General features: G+C 44.8%; 1 protein-coding gene across 1 annotated transcript in view; it reads left to right on the forward strand.

Moving 5' to 3' along the window:
* LOC137544458 (glutathione S-transferase Mu 5-like) overlaps positions 1–17,505 on the forward strand; it is a 117,300-nt gene that overhangs the window by 99,416 nt on the left and 379 nt on the right. The window lies entirely within an intron of this gene.

Raw genomic sequence — 17,505 nt, forward strand, 5'->3', positions numbered from 1 at the left:
CAGGCACATCGTAGCCAATCAGGCTACACTCCCTCCTGGAGCCCCCCCCCCCCCCTTATAAAAGGCAGACACCGCTGGCCATTATACTCACTCGTGTGCTTGCAGTAAATGGAGAAGGGACAGCTGCTGTAGACTGTCTCATAGGGAAAGATTAGTTAGGCTCTTGTAGGCTTCTTAGCTTGCTCCTTGCTTATTCTTATTGCTAAAATAGCACCCCACAACAGCTCTTTTGAGAGCTAATCTTGTTCTTGTGATCTATCTTTTTTTTTTCCTGTGTCCCACTGACACTTGTGTTGCATAGACAGCCTTGATAATTCATACTGTGTGTGTGCCACTCCCAGGCCCAGCACATTCAGTAACTACCTGCGTGTGTAACAGGGGCACATAGTAATACCCATTACTGCATATACTTACCTACGTGTTGTTCACAGTGCACCCACCTACCTACGTGAGCATACGCAGTGTCACTGTGCCGGTTCTCTACCTCTCTGTGTGTGACAGGTGCACATTGTAATACCCAGTACTGCATATACCTACCTGTTGTGTTCAGTGCTCCCACCTACCTACGTGAGTGCACGCATTGTGATACACCACTCCGTGCATACCTTTTAACTGCACCTGTGTGACTGCACATTGTATTAGTCAAGTCAGTGCATACCTTTCACTTCATGCCCCCCGATATGGACACAATGGACAACACAGGCAGAGGTAGAGGCAGAACCAGAGGAAGGCCACCCGCCAGGTCTGTGCAAGGTCGTGTTTATGTGATTTTGTGTGGCCCTCGACCAATGTACAGTGCTCAGAAGAAGGCACGCCCCATCAACTCCCAAGATTGTCAGGACGTGGTTGACTATTTAACACAGAACACCTCATCTTCCGCAGCCACCAGCGCTACTACAAGCACCACATTCGTTGCATTTGACACTTCGCAGGAGTTAATTGGTGGGGAATTAACTGATTTACAGCCATTATTCTTACAACCAGATGAAGGCGCTACGCACGTTACACCACCTCATACAGTGGGTTGCAAAAGTATTCAGCCCCCTTGAAGTTTACCACATTTTGTCACGTTACTGCCACAAACATGCATCAATTTTATTGAAATTCTACGTGAAAGACCAATACAAAGTGGTGTACATGTGAGAAGTGGATCGAAAATCGTACATCATTCCAAACATTTTTTACAAATAAATGACTGTGGGGTGTGCGTAATTATTCGGCCCCCTGAGTCAATACTTTGTAGAACCACCTTTTGCTGCAATTACAGCTGCCAGTCTTTTAGGGTATGTCTCTACCGGAGCTAGTAAAAAAGGGCGCACAGGGATAGTGGACAAAAAGGGCGCCGCCATAGACTGCAATGCAAAATATCGGCTATTCGGCGCCTGACAGGAAAAAAGGGCGCCCGAGAAATAGCGGTTACAGTGATCGTGTTAACAAAAGTTTTCGTTTACAGAATAAGGTTTATAACAAATATTGTTTACAAGTTTGTTTTTAGTTTGTGTTATACTTATTTTTTCGTTTTTAAATTTCGCTTTTATCAGTTTTTACTTATTTTTTAGTTTAAAAATTTCGCTTACAGAAGTATAACTAAATTTTCGCTTACACTTTTTGTTTTCATATGTATAATGCGTAAATACCGTTTTCAACCTTATTGTATTAGAAATACATCGCTTTTGGTATTAACTTTGTTTTTACACTTATAATGCGTTGATTATAGTTACTAAAATATCGCTTTTAATATTACTGTTATTTTAAGATTTCTAATGCATACGTGATTGTAAGGCTATCTATTGTATTGTATATATTTATATTTACTTTTCTCTATTTATAATAATGTATACGTTATTTTAAGGCTATTTATTCTATTCTATTACAAATATATAAATTATTTAATTCATGTTATTTGTAGAGAAGTATTTTAAGGATTAAATATATTATTGTTTATATGTGTTTAGGGTGTTTGTGTGGTGGGGATGGTTAGGTTTATGCATTAACAGGGGGTCTAGGGGTTAGGGATAGGTACAGGGAGGGTTAGGTATAGTTACACTATAATATACGCAACCAGGGGGGTGGTTAGGGTTAGGCACCACCAGGGGCGTCTAAGGGTTAGGGATAGGTACAGGGAGGGCTCTGTGTGAGAGTAAGGTTAGGTATAAAAAACACAGTATTACTCGTGCGCACTCAAATTTAATACCATCAATTAATTAACAATAAAAATCATACCACACATGAGTAGCTCCACTAAAATCGCAACCACACTGTCACTCACATCCAGACAAATCTGCAGGTATGCAGAGACCTTACACACCTCTCACACTGAAAAGTCCTGCAGGATCCTGCTAATTAGCCTGGTTCAGAGCAGCAGTTTGAGGATGCAAAAATATGCGAGCAAACACTTCAGTGGCAGATTAAGGATCCAATAAAAAATTCCAATAAAGAGTTCCACAATAAAACAATAAATTCTCCGGATCAATGCCAGTGGTATATATTATCCTCTTAGTGATGTAAAGCATAACACAGCGTTGCAATAAGGCTGCATACTCACGACTCCTGTTATGAGTAATGGTAACGATTTTTATCAGACATTGGCAGCTTCTAATGAGTCCTGTTACTTGGTAGGTATATCCAGTATAGCTGAACAGTCTGTTAAAGGAGGAGTTGGACTTGCACTCCTGGGAATGAGCAGCTGCGGCCGTCAGCTCTCACTCTATGCCGGGATCCAGGTGTTGTATTCAGCGGACACTGTAACCAGCCCCGTAGTCCAGAAGTGATGGTATGGTGACGTCACATACACTGTATCCAATCACGCTGATATGTTTCGAGAGGATTCACCTCTCTTCCTCAGAGCATCGTGACTGGCTATACTGATCTGTTCTTATGCTGTCTGCTAGGGGCTGGTGACTCCTCCCTCCTCCATTCAATTCAGCATTAATTAACATTAATTAAAAGCAAAAAGTTCAATATCCTGGTTTAACCCCTTTGGTGCAAGGGAATTTAATGTAAAGATCCAGTAAGACTCTCTGCGAGACATTTCTTATATAATCTCCACCTCTCCAGTTGTGCTGCACATGTTCAATTGCATAAAACTTGATCAAGTTCAAACATCCACTTTTGCATTCCCTGCAGTGTTTGCTTAATGGATATTTGTCACTTCCTTTGCTCATATTTTTTGTATGCTCAAAAATTCTTTCACATAGCATTCGCTTTGTTCTACCCACATACTGTTTCAAACATCCACATTCCACAACATATATTACTCCTCTACTATTGCAATTCATGTTTCCTCTAATTTCATGTCTCTCCTGTCACTGTTGATCTAAAAGTAGTGATTGGTAATATTTTCTGAGTACTCCTGCATGGCACACAAAATGAGCACCTTTTAAAACTGCCATCTTTTCCCAGGGGGGGCATTTTTAATAGGAATCGTGGGGGCTATAATACTCTTAAGATTCGGGGCTTTCTTAAAAATAACTTTTGGTTTCTCAGGCAGTATGGCAGTTAAAGTTTTGTCATTCGGTAAGACATGCCAATATTTATTTATTATTCTCCTCACATTGCTTGCCTGTTGTGTATATTGCAAACTTATGCAAGCTGGAAAATCTGCAGATTCTTTTACTCTTGGTTCCAGCAGCTGGGCTCTATTCATTTCCCCTACTTCATCCCTTATCTTTTCAAGCTCTTCTTTATTATAATTCCTCTCAAGGAAGCGGCCCTGTATAATATCAGACTGCTCATTATAATGTATATCCTCAGTACAATTCCTCCGCAGTCTAATATACTGGCCTTTTGGTACATTGCTAAGCCAGCGCAGAAGATGACAACTTTCTAAAAATATATAACTGTTCATATCTACAGCTTTAAAAAACGTTTTCGTATGAATCTCATCATTCCTAATAAAAATTGTGAAATCCAAAAAGTTCACCTCTTTCCTACTATATTCACATGTGAATTTTAGATTAAAATAATTATTATTTATCCATGATATAAAGGCAGCAAGGCTCTGCTCACTTCCCTTCCACACGAAAAATGCATTGTCGATTAACCTTTTCCATAGGACGAGATTTGCTCCGGGACCTCCCACACCCCCCAGAACATGTAATTCCCAATAGGCCATGTAAAGATTGGCGAATCCCGGAGCGAACCGCGTCCCCATCGCCGTGCCAATGCGCTGTAAAAAGAAACGGTCATCAAATTCAAAATAGTTGCGTGTCAATATGAAACGGATCGCGTTCGCTAAAAAATTGATCTGCGGCGTTGGGGTTTCCGTATAATTCTCCAAAAAGAATCTAACTGCCTGGATGCCTTTTTCATGGTCAATAATAGTGTAAAGTGAACTTACATCAGCTACACATAAAATATATACCACTGGCATTGATCCGGAGAATTTATTGTTTTATTGTGGAACATTTTATTGGAATTTTTTATTGGATCCTTAATCTTCCACTGAAGTGTTTGCTCACTGTGATGATCCGCTCAGCTGGCTGCACAGGCAGACAGCTGTTTGACCATTCCTCTAGTCTGTGGGCTGCAGGTCTCTGGAAGAGAGACCTGTCTTTCCATTTCATGTTTCTGGTCTGTTCTGCTGCTGAGGCATTTGCATACATTCTTTATGCAAACCCTTACCTGCCTCCTTTGATGACTGGCACTATAAGAGCTTTCTGCTCCCAGAATGCTTTGCTGGTCATTCCTTCAGGGTTTGTATTAAACACTCCTAGAGTGTCAGCCATGCTACTTCTTGTTAAAGTTATCTTAGAGTAATTCTTGGGACTGCACTAGGCAGGTTCCCTAGTGCAGTTAGGATTGCATATCTGTTTTGTTTGTCTGTTGCGATTGTCCTGTCCCAGCGGTGGTCGACAGGAAATCGTTCTGATCTTTGTTCTTGGAGTATAGCTGGAGCAGCGGTTGCTACCAGCTATCTCATCTGTTCTGTCTTGCCTGGATCGCACTCGCCTTGCACTAGTGCTGTGGATCCTTCTGTTCTGTCTTCCTGGATCGCACTCCCCTTGCGCTAGTGCTGTGGATCCTTCTGTTCTGTCTTCCTGGATCTCACTAGCCTCTAGCGTTAGCGCTGTGGATCCTTCTGATCTGTTTTCTTGTTCCTGAGTTTAGATCGCACTAGCCGCTAGCGTTAGCGGCTGTGGATCTTTCTGATCTGTGTTCCTGCTTGGATCACACTTGCTCTGGCGGAAGAGCGGTGGATCCTGTCTGCCTAGTTCCTGTTACTTGTTTGTCTGTCTTGTCTGATACGGGCGCTTGCTGTAGGCTCGGTGAGGTAACCGTTAAGCAAGCGTTCACGTTCTGTTTCGTGTTTGTCTGTCTTTGGTTAGTTAGGCGTGCTTGTCTCTGTTGTGCGTAACACGCGCAGTAAACGCGCAGTAAACGCGTTCGCTGTTGCGAATGAGTGCGGTGTTCGCGTTTAGTTAGCGTTTGTTATTTTCTTTATCATTCTCATTGTATTATTTTGCTGTGCCTTTGCTCCTCTTGTGTTCTGTTCTAGTCTGTCTTGTGTCACTTCTGGCGATCGGCCTTTCTCGCGATCGCATTCCTACTTTTGTTTCTGCTGATGTGTGTTCACCGTCGCAGGGTCGCGACTAGATTGGTGAACACACATTTGTCCTGTTCCTGTGCTTTTTCTCTTTATGGGCTGTTCAGCGCCGCATTGTCTTGATCCGTACAATCCCCATCTGACATCTGTGGCCGTGCAGCGATTGTACTCGTTTGCACTCCACAGCACCATCTGCCGGTGGGAATTGCCCTCTGCTGGTGCATTGCACCTAGCCTGGGTTCACCCAATTATACGCTTGTGGAAGGTTTTCGCTGTGTCAGTGCGCATTTCGTGCACTGACCACGAAAACTATTCCGCAAACGTTACACTCACATTTTTGCATCCTCAAACTGCTGCTCTGAACCATCAGGCTAATTAGCAGGATCCTGCAGGACTTTTCAGTGTGAGAGGTGTGTAAGGTCTCTGCATACCTGCAGAATTGTCTGGATGTGAGTGACAGTGTGGTTGCGATTTTAGTGGAGCTACTCGTGTGTGGTATGATTTTTATTGTTATTTAATTGATGGTATTAAATTGTTTTTGAGTGCGCAGGAGTAATACTGTGTTTTTTGTTCAATTCGAGTGGATTGGGGTACAGATCCATTTTTCTCCTTGCAGCCAACATTTTTGTTAAAACTCCTCATTGTGGTGCTGCTAGGTGCGCGGCAATCATACATATTCTGTTTTGCATCTTTCAATAAGGTTAGGTATAGTTACAGCACAATATAAGTAATATATACAATTTATTAAATTGTGTATATTTAAACAAAGAGGGGGTCTAGGGGATAGGGATAGGGAGAGATCTGTGTGAGCCTACAGTTAGATATAATTACAGTAAAATATCTGTAAAACCTACCATTGCATTGCTATGCTTAATACAAGTATAAATATCGTTTTTGTTATAGACGCTATTCGACGTTTCATTTCAGAATTCATTTGTTGTTATAGACGGTATTTTGCCATTTCATTTCCGTTTATTTAACCTATTTAGCACTACATTTTCGTTTACAACCCCTTAAAAGAAAAATATGGTTTTGCATTAAAACTAAAAATTTCGGCTATACCCCGCGCCCTTTTTTCCATTCGCCCTTTTTTGATACACGCGTCTCTACCAGCTTTGCACATCTAGAGACTGAAATCCTTGCCCATTCTTCTTTGCAAAACAGCTCCAGCTCAGTCAGATTAGATGGACAGCGTTTGTGAACAGCAGTTTGCAGATCTTGCCACAGATTCTCGATTGGATTTAGATCTGGACTTTGACTGGGCCATTCCATTGTTGCCCTGACTTTATGTTTAGGGTCATTGTCCTGCTGGAAGGTGAACCTCCGCCCCAGTCTCAAGTCTTTTGCAGTCTCCAAGAAGCTTTCTTCCAAGTTTGCCCTGTATTTGGCTCCATCCATCTTCCCATCAACTCTGACCAGCTTCCCTGTCCCTGCTGAAGAGAAGCACTCCCCGAGCATGATGCTGCCACCACCATATTTGACAGTGGGGATGGTGTGTTCAGAGTGATGTGCAGTGTTAGTTTTCCGCCACACATAGCGTTTTGCATTTTGGCCAAAAAGTTCCATTTTGGTCTCATCTGACCAGAGCACCTTCTTCCACATGGTTGCTGTGTCCCCCACATGGCTTGTGGCAAACTGCAAACGGGACGATTTATGCTTTCTGTTAACAATGCCTTTCTTCTTGCCACTCTTCCATAAAGGCCAACTTTGTACAGTGCATGACTAATAGTTGTCCTATGGACAGAGTCTCCCACCTGAGCTGTAGATCTCTGCAGCTCATCCAGAGTCACCATGGGCCTCTTGACTGCATTTCTGATCAGCGCTCTCCTTGTTCGGCCTGTGAGTTAAGGTGGATGGCCTTGTCTTGGTAGGTTTACAGTTGTGCCATACTCCTTCCATTTCTGAATGATCGCTTGAACAGTGCTCCATGGGATGTTCAAGGCTTTGGAAATGTTTTTGTAGCCTAAGCCTGCTTTAAATTTCTCAATAACTTGATCCCTGACCTGTCTTGTGTGTTCTTTGGACTTCAGTGTTGTTGCTCCCAATATTCTCTTAGACAACCTCTGAGGCCCTCACAGAGCAGCTGTATTTGTACTGACATTAGATTACACACAGGTGCACTCTATTTAGTCATTAGCACTCATCAGGCAATGTCTATAGGCAACTGACTGCACTCAGATCAAAGGGGGTGGAATAATTATGCACACACCACTTTGCAGTTATTTATTTGTAAAAAAAAATTTGGAATCATGTATGATTTTCGTTACACTCCTCATGTGTACACCACTTTGTGTTGGTCTTTCATGTGGAATCCCAATAAAATTGATTCAGATTTGTGGCAGTAATATGACAAAATGTGGAAAACTTCAAGGGAATGTGGAATACTTTTGCAAGCCACTGTATGTCTGAGTTAAGCGGCGACACTATGGACGTAACGTGTGAAGATGAAGTGCCTGCTGTTGGTGCAGTTTTTGAGGTGTCTGAGGCAAGCAAAGCTGGGCGGGATGATTATGAAGATGATCCGGATCCCACATATGTTCCCAATAGAGATGAACAGGGGGACATGTCAGAGAGGAGTAGGAGGAGAAGAGTTGCTGAAAGAAGCAGGGGAGCTCGTCAGAAACAGCTGGTGGCAGTGTCCGGCGCCATGTATCGCCACTTATGGAAAGCCAGCTAACATGCCCTTCAACGTCAGCTGTTGATGCCACCATAGTGCCATCACCCCAGGGGGCTCAGCGGTTTGGAATTTTTTTTTTAAGGTGTCTGCCTCAGATCAGAGCAATGCCATCTGTTCTCTCTGCCTCCAAAAATTGAGCCGTGGAATGGCCAACTGTTAAGCTCGGTGGTATATTCTCCACGTCAGCACATAATGCAGATCCTGACGTGAAGGACACACACACAAGCACAAGGAACCAGGATATCCCCAGTGTAGTGGAGGAGAGGACTGACTCCCACAGGAGATGTGGCGCACAGAGCAGGCGTAGATCCGAGCAACCACAAACAATACTAAACAATAATGGCTCAGCGCAAAAGTAGCGCTGAGCGTATCAATGAAACTACAAACGACTGACTAACATATGTATATATATCGGCAATGAACCGATCTATAACATAAGCAAGGAACACTAGCTAGGAACTAGAGCAATACAAGGAACAGGACTAGGAAGGATTCGCTACTTCTACGCAGAAGTGAGCGCAATCCACGCAAGGTAACAGGAACAGGACTAAGCTAACTAAGCACGGGTGATCACGGTAAGTGCAACCTACCAAAACGTGCCAAGCTGACTGATTGAACACAGGATATAAACAGTTCGAGTACGTATATATCAGCAGCACTACTATATTAACGTAACACGAATACAAGGAAAATAACAAACGCGCTAGTATGCGTATATATCGGCGATGAACCAATATATGATGCAAGACTAGCTAAGTAACAAATACTGATAAACAGGACTAGAAGGACTCACTGACTCCTACGCAGGAGATCAGTGCAGTCCAAATGAATTAATACTAGAACTAGGAACACGGTCTGGGGCCAAAGTAGCAGCAAGACAGGCTGGTGCTGGAAAAATGATAGCCCATGGAGCACTGCAGGAAGCAGTCCTTTATACTGAGGTCATCCAATGGGAGTAGACATGCAGATTCCCACACAGGTAAATGATAATCAATCACAGGCTGACAGCAAGAAAGGGCAGACAAAGCTATGCAGCCTGCAAGAAAGGAATTGCAGCCCCACTGCAACAGACAATGTTTGCTTTCAGAAGAGCATCTTAAACTGTCATTAACTTCAGAGCGACTGCAGATGGAATCAACACTCAGTGTGAGCGCAAGAAAAACTATGCGAGCAAATGCACGGAAAGAAATCAAAAACTGCTTGTCTACAGTAAAACTGCAGCCAGCAGTACATGCTGCAGAAGATCATAACACCAACACTCGCGTAGGGACAAGTGCCTTATGAAGGCTAATGGAGAAAAGGCACAAACTGCAATGGGAAGAGCACTTGCGCAAAAGCGGCACACAAAATAAAAGCCACCCTCCTTCTCCTCTTCCTCCTTAGGGTGCATCATCTTCAGCCGCTTTCTCCCTTGCACCTTCACAGCCACCATCCTCCACTTCGCCTCTGCCCTTGAGCGGTTCCTGCTCCTGCCCACAGCAGCCAGGTGTCTGTGAAGGAAATCTTTGAGTGGAAGAAGCAAATTTCTGCCAGTCACCCCCTTGCCCGGCGTCTGACAGCTGGCCTGGCGGAACTGTTAGCTCGCCAGGTGTTACCATACCAGCTGGTGGACTCTGGGGCCTTCCGTAAATTTGTGGCCATTGGGACTCCACAGTGGAAGATGCCAGGCCACAATTATTTCTCTAAAAAGGAGATACCCAAACTATACCGTGAAGTGGAGAGGCAAGTGGTATCATCTAGCGTTGGGTCAAGGGTCCACCTGACCACAGATGCCTGGTCTGCCAAGCACGGTCAGGGCAGGTACATAACTTACACACCCCATTGGGTCAAACTGGTGACCGATGGCAAGCAGGGAGTACATGGCTGTGCAGCGGACAAACTTGTGACACCTCCACGGCTTGCAGGCAGGCCTCCTGCCACCTCCTCTCCTTCTGATACATCCTCTCCTCCTGCTACATCCTCTTCGCTGTCTTCCTCCTCTTTGGCTGAGTGGCAGTTCAACTCTACTGGTGCTGCGATCTCCTCTCCAGCTACACTGCCCCAACTCTCCAGGGCCTATGCGGCATGCCAGGTACGACGGTGTCACGGCATCTTAGACATGTCTTGCCTCAAAGCGGAGAGTCACACTGGACAGCTCTCCTGGCTGCTCTTAACATGTGGATCAGTGGCTGACCCCGCACCAGCTGGAGATCAGCAACGTGGTGTGTGACAATGGCAGCAATCTCCTTTCCGCTTTGAATTTGGGAAAGCTGACACATGTACCCTGCATGGCACATGTGCTGAATCTAGTCATTCAAAGATTTGTGTCAAAGTACCCAGGCTTAGAGGATGTCCTGCAGCAGGCCAGGAAGTTGTGTGGGCATTTCAGGCGGTCTTACACGGCCATGGCACGCTTTGCGGACAATCAGCAGAGAAACCAGTTGCCGGTGAGACGCTTGATATGTAATAGCCCGACTCGCTGGAATTTGACCCTGGTCATGTTCTCTCGCCTGCTAGAACAGGAGAAAGCTGTCACCCAGTACCTTTACAATTTCAGTAGAAGGACACAATCTGGGGAGATGGGGATCTTCTGGACACTGATGCGAAATGCATGCAGGCTCATGCGGCCGTTTTGAGGAGGTGACCAACCTGGTGAGTCGCAGTGAAGGCGCCATCAGTGACTTGATCCCATACGCTTACTTCCTGAAGTGTGCCGTGTGCAGAGTGGAGGAGCGTGAAGAGGAACCGTTACAGCAGGAACAGTTGTGGGAGCAATTTTTCATCAGAATCAGATGTTTCCTCAACACCTGCGGCAGCACAGAGGGGGGATGAAGAGGAAGAGTCGTGTGGGGAAGAGGAGCCAGACTCGGATGATGAGGAAGGTGTTTCTTTGGAGGAGGCAGCAGCAGAAAAACCGCAGCAGGCGTCGCAGGGGCTTGTGCTGCTCGACGTTTCCGTGGTATTAGAAAACAAAGCAAGCGCTCACCAATATGGGCTGCAAATGAATGACTCATCACCTCATATGCACCGCTTAAATAGCTCAAATACACACTCAGCAATCAGACAGATGCAAAACATATGCAAAACTAAACTAATTACTTACCATGCAAAACAGGATAGCACAATGGGTGCTGCTAGCCTGGTAGTTACAGAACTGTGGAAACAAAATATAGGTAGAAGGCTGCGCATCCCTGACCCAATACTGTACAATTGAATGGTTAATCGCTGTGGCGCACACCGCCCCCCATGGACTAAAATGTACGCCCGCATCCAAACAATGCAACACTGGTTTATGGAGAAATTTTAGCTTCCATCATAGTTTTGCATGCAAAAATATAATATACTGGACATCTGCACTAACGTTGAGGTAAATCTCCAGAGCAGATGTCCTAACACTAAACTGACCTAAGTTAAAAGCAAATGTCTTTACCCTGGCAGCAGCTATGCTAAAATGTGTAACTTACATTCAATACAGACAGCAGAAAACAAAGCAAGCGCTCACCAATATGGGCTGCAAATGAATGACTCATCACCTCATATGCACCGCTTAAATAGCTCAAATACACACTCAGCAATCAGACAGATGCAAAACATAAGCATAGCTGCTGCCAGGGTAAAGACATTTGCTTTTAACTTAGGTCAGTTTAGTGTTAGGACATCTGCTCTGGAGATTTACCTCAACGTTGGTGCAGATGTCCAGTATATTATATTTTTGCATGCAAAACTATGATGGAAGCTAAAATTTCTCCATAAACCAGTGTTGCATTGTTTGGATGCGGGCGTACATTTTAGTCCATGGGTGGCGGTGTGCGCCACAGCGATTAACCATTCAATTGTACAGTATTGGGTCAGGGATGCGCAGCCTTCTACCTATATTTTGTTTCCGTGGTATTGTTCGTGGCTGGGGGGAGGAGGAGGACTTACCTGACGTTACTGAGGAAGAGCAAGAGGAGATGGATAGTACGTCTGCATCCAACTTTGTGTAGATGGCGTCTTTCATGCTGTCCAGCCTGTTGAGGGACCCCCGTATTAAAAAAAAAAAAAAAAAAAAAAAGGGGAATGAGCTGTACTGGGTGGCCACGCTACTAGACCCTCACTATAGGCACAAAGTGGCGGACATGTTTCCAACTCACCTGAAGGCAGAAAGGATGTAGCACATGCAGAACAAGCTGGCAACTGCTTTACAATGCGTTTAAGGGTGATGTCACAGTACAACGTAATAAAGGTACCACTGCCAGTAATCCTCCTCCCATGTCCACGCAGGCAAGGACAGGACGCTCCAGTGATCTCATGGTGATGTCGGACATGCGGACATTCTTTAGTCCAATGCATCGCCTTAGCGCTTCTGAATCCACCCTCCACCAACGCCTGGACTGGCAGGTAGCAGACTACCTGGCCTTAAGTGTGGATGTAGACACTGAGCAGCGATGAACCCTTGGACTACTGGGTGAGCAGGCTTGACTGTGGCCAGAGCTGTCCAAATTTGCCACCCAACTTCTGTCTTGCTTTGCCTCAAGCATCCTGTCAGAAAGGACCTTCAGTGCAGCTGGAGGCATTGTCACTGAGAAGAGAAGGCCGCTATAATAATTTTTCTGGTGCGTGTACATGCCTGCCTAATTTTTCTGGCTGCACTGTGGCTGCAACAACAAAACAAAAGGCATGTACATGTGGCCATTCCCCTTAATGATCATTACCTTGCCGCGGTGAAGGGGCTTGCGTATCACAATATAGCAATGACCGATGGCTATATGAGTGTTTCGGGGGGGGGGGGGGGGGTGGCACACCAAACATAAGGTCGTTGCTTCATTGTGGACAGACCAAATTTGATCAGCTGGACAGTCGCTGTTCTGTGATTCAGCTACCTCAGCCCGGCGACCATATGGGCTGGAAAGCCGCCATCACCTGCACTCTCGTCATGTTGCGCACCAGTCCAGCACGGCCGTCACTACACAAACAGCTGTTTGCAGTCACTGCATACCTTTCACTGCATCTTTGACTGCACATTGTATTATACCTGGCAGTCAGTGCATACCTTTCAGTTGAATGGATGGCAGACTTGCCCTCCATAACAGATTCTTGTTAAGGTAATAGTCGATCAGTGTCATATACAGCAGGGCCTCAAGTCCTCCTGTATTTTGGTCACTACCTCGGGACGTGCATGCCATGCCTGCTGCCTTCCTTGGATGTGCAGGGGTGATAGCCGTGTCTTAGGCTCCCACTCCGGACCGGAATTGAACCAGGATTCCTGGGCCAATACCCGTGGTCACTCGCAATGGCAGACTTGCCCTCCATAAAAGATTCTCAATGCAGGTACTGAACAGCCAGCAGAACAAGCATTTTAAAAAATAGATGTAAGCTTTAACAATGGTAGTGAACGAACCATCGAAAGTTGATAAGGCAGTCAGACATTACCTAACATCCCTGAGTGAGGAATCTCGCCATGGTGCGCACCAGTCCAGCACGGCCGTCACTATGCAAACAGCTGTTTGTGGTGTGTTACACAGTGAGTTTAGTGTGTCAGTGTGAAGCAGTACTCTAATTACACTCCCTGATTGAATGTTAAATTGCAGGCCTAAAGTGCTTTAAACATCTTGCATGTGTATACATCAATGTGATTTCTGCCCTTAAAGGGAACCTTAACTGCCGTGGAAAAATAAATTCACTTACCTGGGGGTTTTCCCAAGCCTCCTGCAGCCGTCCTGTGCCCGCGCCGGTCCTTCGGTGCCCTCCGGTCTCCCTCCGCCGCTAAGTTTCGTTTTCGGACGACTGCCAGTCGTCCTCGGGCCACTTCCGCATTCCTCGTCGTAAACTGCAGTAAAGCGCGTCCGCATGACGCGTTTGGCGTCATGCACATGACGCGTTTGGCGTCATGCGGACGCGCTTTACTGCAGTTTACGACGAGGAATGCGGAAGAGGCCCGAGGACGACTGGCAGTCGTCCGAAAATGAAACTTAGCGGCGGAGGGAGACCGGAGGGCACCGATGGACCGGCGCGGGCACAGGGCGGCTGCAGGAGGCTTGGGAAAGCCCCCAGGTAAGTGAATTTATTTTTCCATGGCAGTTAAGGTTCCCTTTAAAATGCTGCTTTGCGTCAAATCCAGATTTTTTTTTCCCCGGGACTTTTGGCGTGTATACCACTCCGCCATGCCCCCTCCAGGTGTTGGACCCCTTGAAACATCTTTTCCATCACTTTTGTTGGCCAGCATAAATTTTTCTAGTTTTCCAAGTTCGCCTCTCCATTGAAGTCTATTGCGGTTTGTGTGAACCGAACTTTCGCGGGAGGTTTGCGAACCAAAAATTTGGAGGTTCGGGCCATCTCTACACTTGATATGCTGCATGCTCATTTAGGGTCTATGGCTAAAAGTATTAAAGGCAGAGGATCACCAGGACTGCCAGGCAACTGGTATCGTTTAAAAGGAAATAAATATGGCAGCCTCCATATACCTCTCGCTACAGTTGTCCTTTAAGTGTTTAATACTTTTAAAAGTGGCTCAAATGAACTGGTTGATGGTCATGGAAGCCCAAAGCTCATTGATGTATGTGGAGAAGTGTAATCCATCTAGTCCAGTGACACAGCAGACTAAATATAACACACATTTGAATAGGGATATTATTTTTATGATTAAGCCTTAACATATTTTGTTAGAAACAGACATGGGGTATGTAATAATACAGACCATGGTTTACACCAATATACAAAATACTGAATTGGTACAAAATATAGAATTGGTAATTACAGAGATAAAAGTAACATGATGAATAAAATGCATTACAAATCCAAAGACACACAAGGGCGAGTGAGCCCTGCCCTTGGGAGCTTACAATCTAAAGGAATAGGGGAACAAGAGGTGGGGTAGTATACAATAAACATGCCTAGAGGCAGTGTCTTTTTAGGATATCTAGTAGGAGTGCAACTTGGCCTTAGGTCAAAGGGGGAATGGCCTAAGGCAGAGAGTATGCTTGTCAGAAAAAGTTTTAAGGGAGTGATAGAATATTGTACCGTGTTAGCCATAACCAAGCAAGAAGTTTTGAATCGGGATCATACCATTTATTGGCTAACTTAAAAGTATATATAAAAGAGTAAGCTTTCAGCCCTTGTTTCAATTAAGGCAGTGTTCCCCCAACCCTGTCCTCATGGCCACCAACAGTGCATGTTTTGTAGAAATCCACAGGTAGTTAATCAGCTCTGCTGAGACACTTATTACTTAACCCGTGCATGTTTGTGGATGTGGAGATATATCTAATATCTATCATCCGGATTCAAAACGTCTGGTTTTTGAGAAAGCAATTAACGGTAACAAAGGTTGGAGAGTGATGGATGTGTTGTGGAAGGGCATTCCAGAGGAGGGGTGACACATGTGTGTAAGTTAATGCGAGGAGCTCATTCTAGGTGGTGCAGTGCAGTAAGCCGCGTCACAAAAAGGCTGTTTAAAAGCAATGCACCACTATGTACAGGGCCTAAGCTGACCTTGAATATTTGTTTTCAGGGTGAATAAGCCTGTGCGTATGTATGTCTGCGGGGGCATAACAATAGCTCCCAAGACCCCTTCCCTTGTGGCGAGGGAGAGGGGGGTGTCAGTGAATGAAGAGTTAAAGCACACTAAGACTGCTTACACACAGGGATGTTACAGGCGCACGTTAGTGCAGCCTGTAATGCTCCCCAACGCACAGCAATGTAACACAAGTGGGCTGTTCACACAGCCCATGTTGCGTTACATGTAACGCTGCATGTTCTGCCGAAAGTGCAGCATACTACGGCGTTACAGCGGCTTAAGCCGCGTTATACTGTTTGCACATGCGCAGTCATGTTGGGGAGGAGCGGAGAGCGGCCAGGCACATGGCTAATTAATATTCACTGCACGTTGTGACGTGCAGTGTTTACTTCCTGGTGCGGCCGCTCTGTTCGGCGGGACCATGTGATGCCGCATGCGTCCAAGAGTGCGCATCAGGGCATCACGGACGCCAGAGTGAGCTGCACAACGCGGCTCACTCTGACGTCCACATCGAAGAGCACCAGGCCTTGCGTTAGGTGCACGTTATGCGACCTTAACGTAGCACCTAACGCAACGTCTTGGTGTGCAAGTAGCCTTAAAGCAAGAGGTGTATGGAAGCTGACTGGGTCTATAAGTCTGAAAGTATTAGAGGCTGAAGATTGGCAGGACTTCCAGGCAATGGGTATTTTTTTTTTAAAAGAAAATGAATATGGCAGCCTTCATATCGCTCTCAATTAAGGCCTGGAACCCATTAGAAAACGCAGTAGCGTTTTGCAAGCGATTTTTGAGCACGTTCCCTGCTCCTATACAAAAACTCCCAATCGCTGGTAGTTGTTGTTTTTTTTTAGTTACACTCCTGCATGTTTGTGTCCAATGGTTTGTCCTGACAACATACAGTTTTATCCTGTAGCCACTTCACCCAGAAAACAATACTAAATGGAATATTAACCAAATATTCACACATCTTGCCCCTCCACCACCATTCCTACACTGTGGTTACCAGTGCCCCATGCCTAACCATAGCCACCCCCAGTCCAAAGACATAAGATATAGATAGAGAGATAGAGAGATAGAGAGATAGATATATATATATAGGTGTATGGACACTTTTTCTATTGCAAGCTTGCATTAACGTTCACCTGATTGTCTTTGTCTCCCAACTCTGTTTCCCATTCCACCACTGGTGCTGCACACAGTGTGATTTGCAAGAATGTTAGGCATTGAATTGAAAGTGATGATGTTCCCAATAGAATAACTTGCAGTGCATTTCAATATTGCTCTGCTTCATTCCAATTTTTTTTTTCTTTTTTTTTTTTTGCTAGGCACATATGATACAATTGTTTGACAGATTTACTGTCAGAACGATGATTTCCAACAGTTCGATCTGATTTCTGACAGATTTTACAATCAAACTGTTGGAGATTGTCAATCTGACTGTAAATCTGGCAGAAAATTGTATCATGTGTAACTAGCGTTAGTCATGCACAGCATTAAGGGCTTCTTCATTCAATGCAACTAAATGTGTTCATTTGCAAAGCATTGAAAATGTGACTGCAATGTGGTATAAATCACATCTTTCTGTGGTAACGTGATTTGATCCTAACTGTGACCACAACAAACACATATGTTGGCCATAAACAAGCTGCAATTGTATAATGCCACTTCCCGTAAAACAGTCATGTGCAAAATCCATCAGTTAAGTTAAAATGATCAATAATTTCTAATCAAGTATCAAATGGTAGAACTGGAAAAGTTTGTCAAATGGAGAGGATATATATATGTGTGTATGTGTGTATATGTATACACGCACGC

The sequence above is a fragment of the Hyperolius riggenbachi genome, chromosome 2 (genome assembly GCF_040937935.1).
Source record: "Hyperolius riggenbachi isolate aHypRig1 chromosome 2, aHypRig1.pri, whole genome shotgun sequence".
NCBI classification, from domain to species: domain Eukaryota; kingdom Metazoa; phylum Chordata; class Amphibia; order Anura; family Hyperoliidae; genus Hyperolius; species Hyperolius riggenbachi.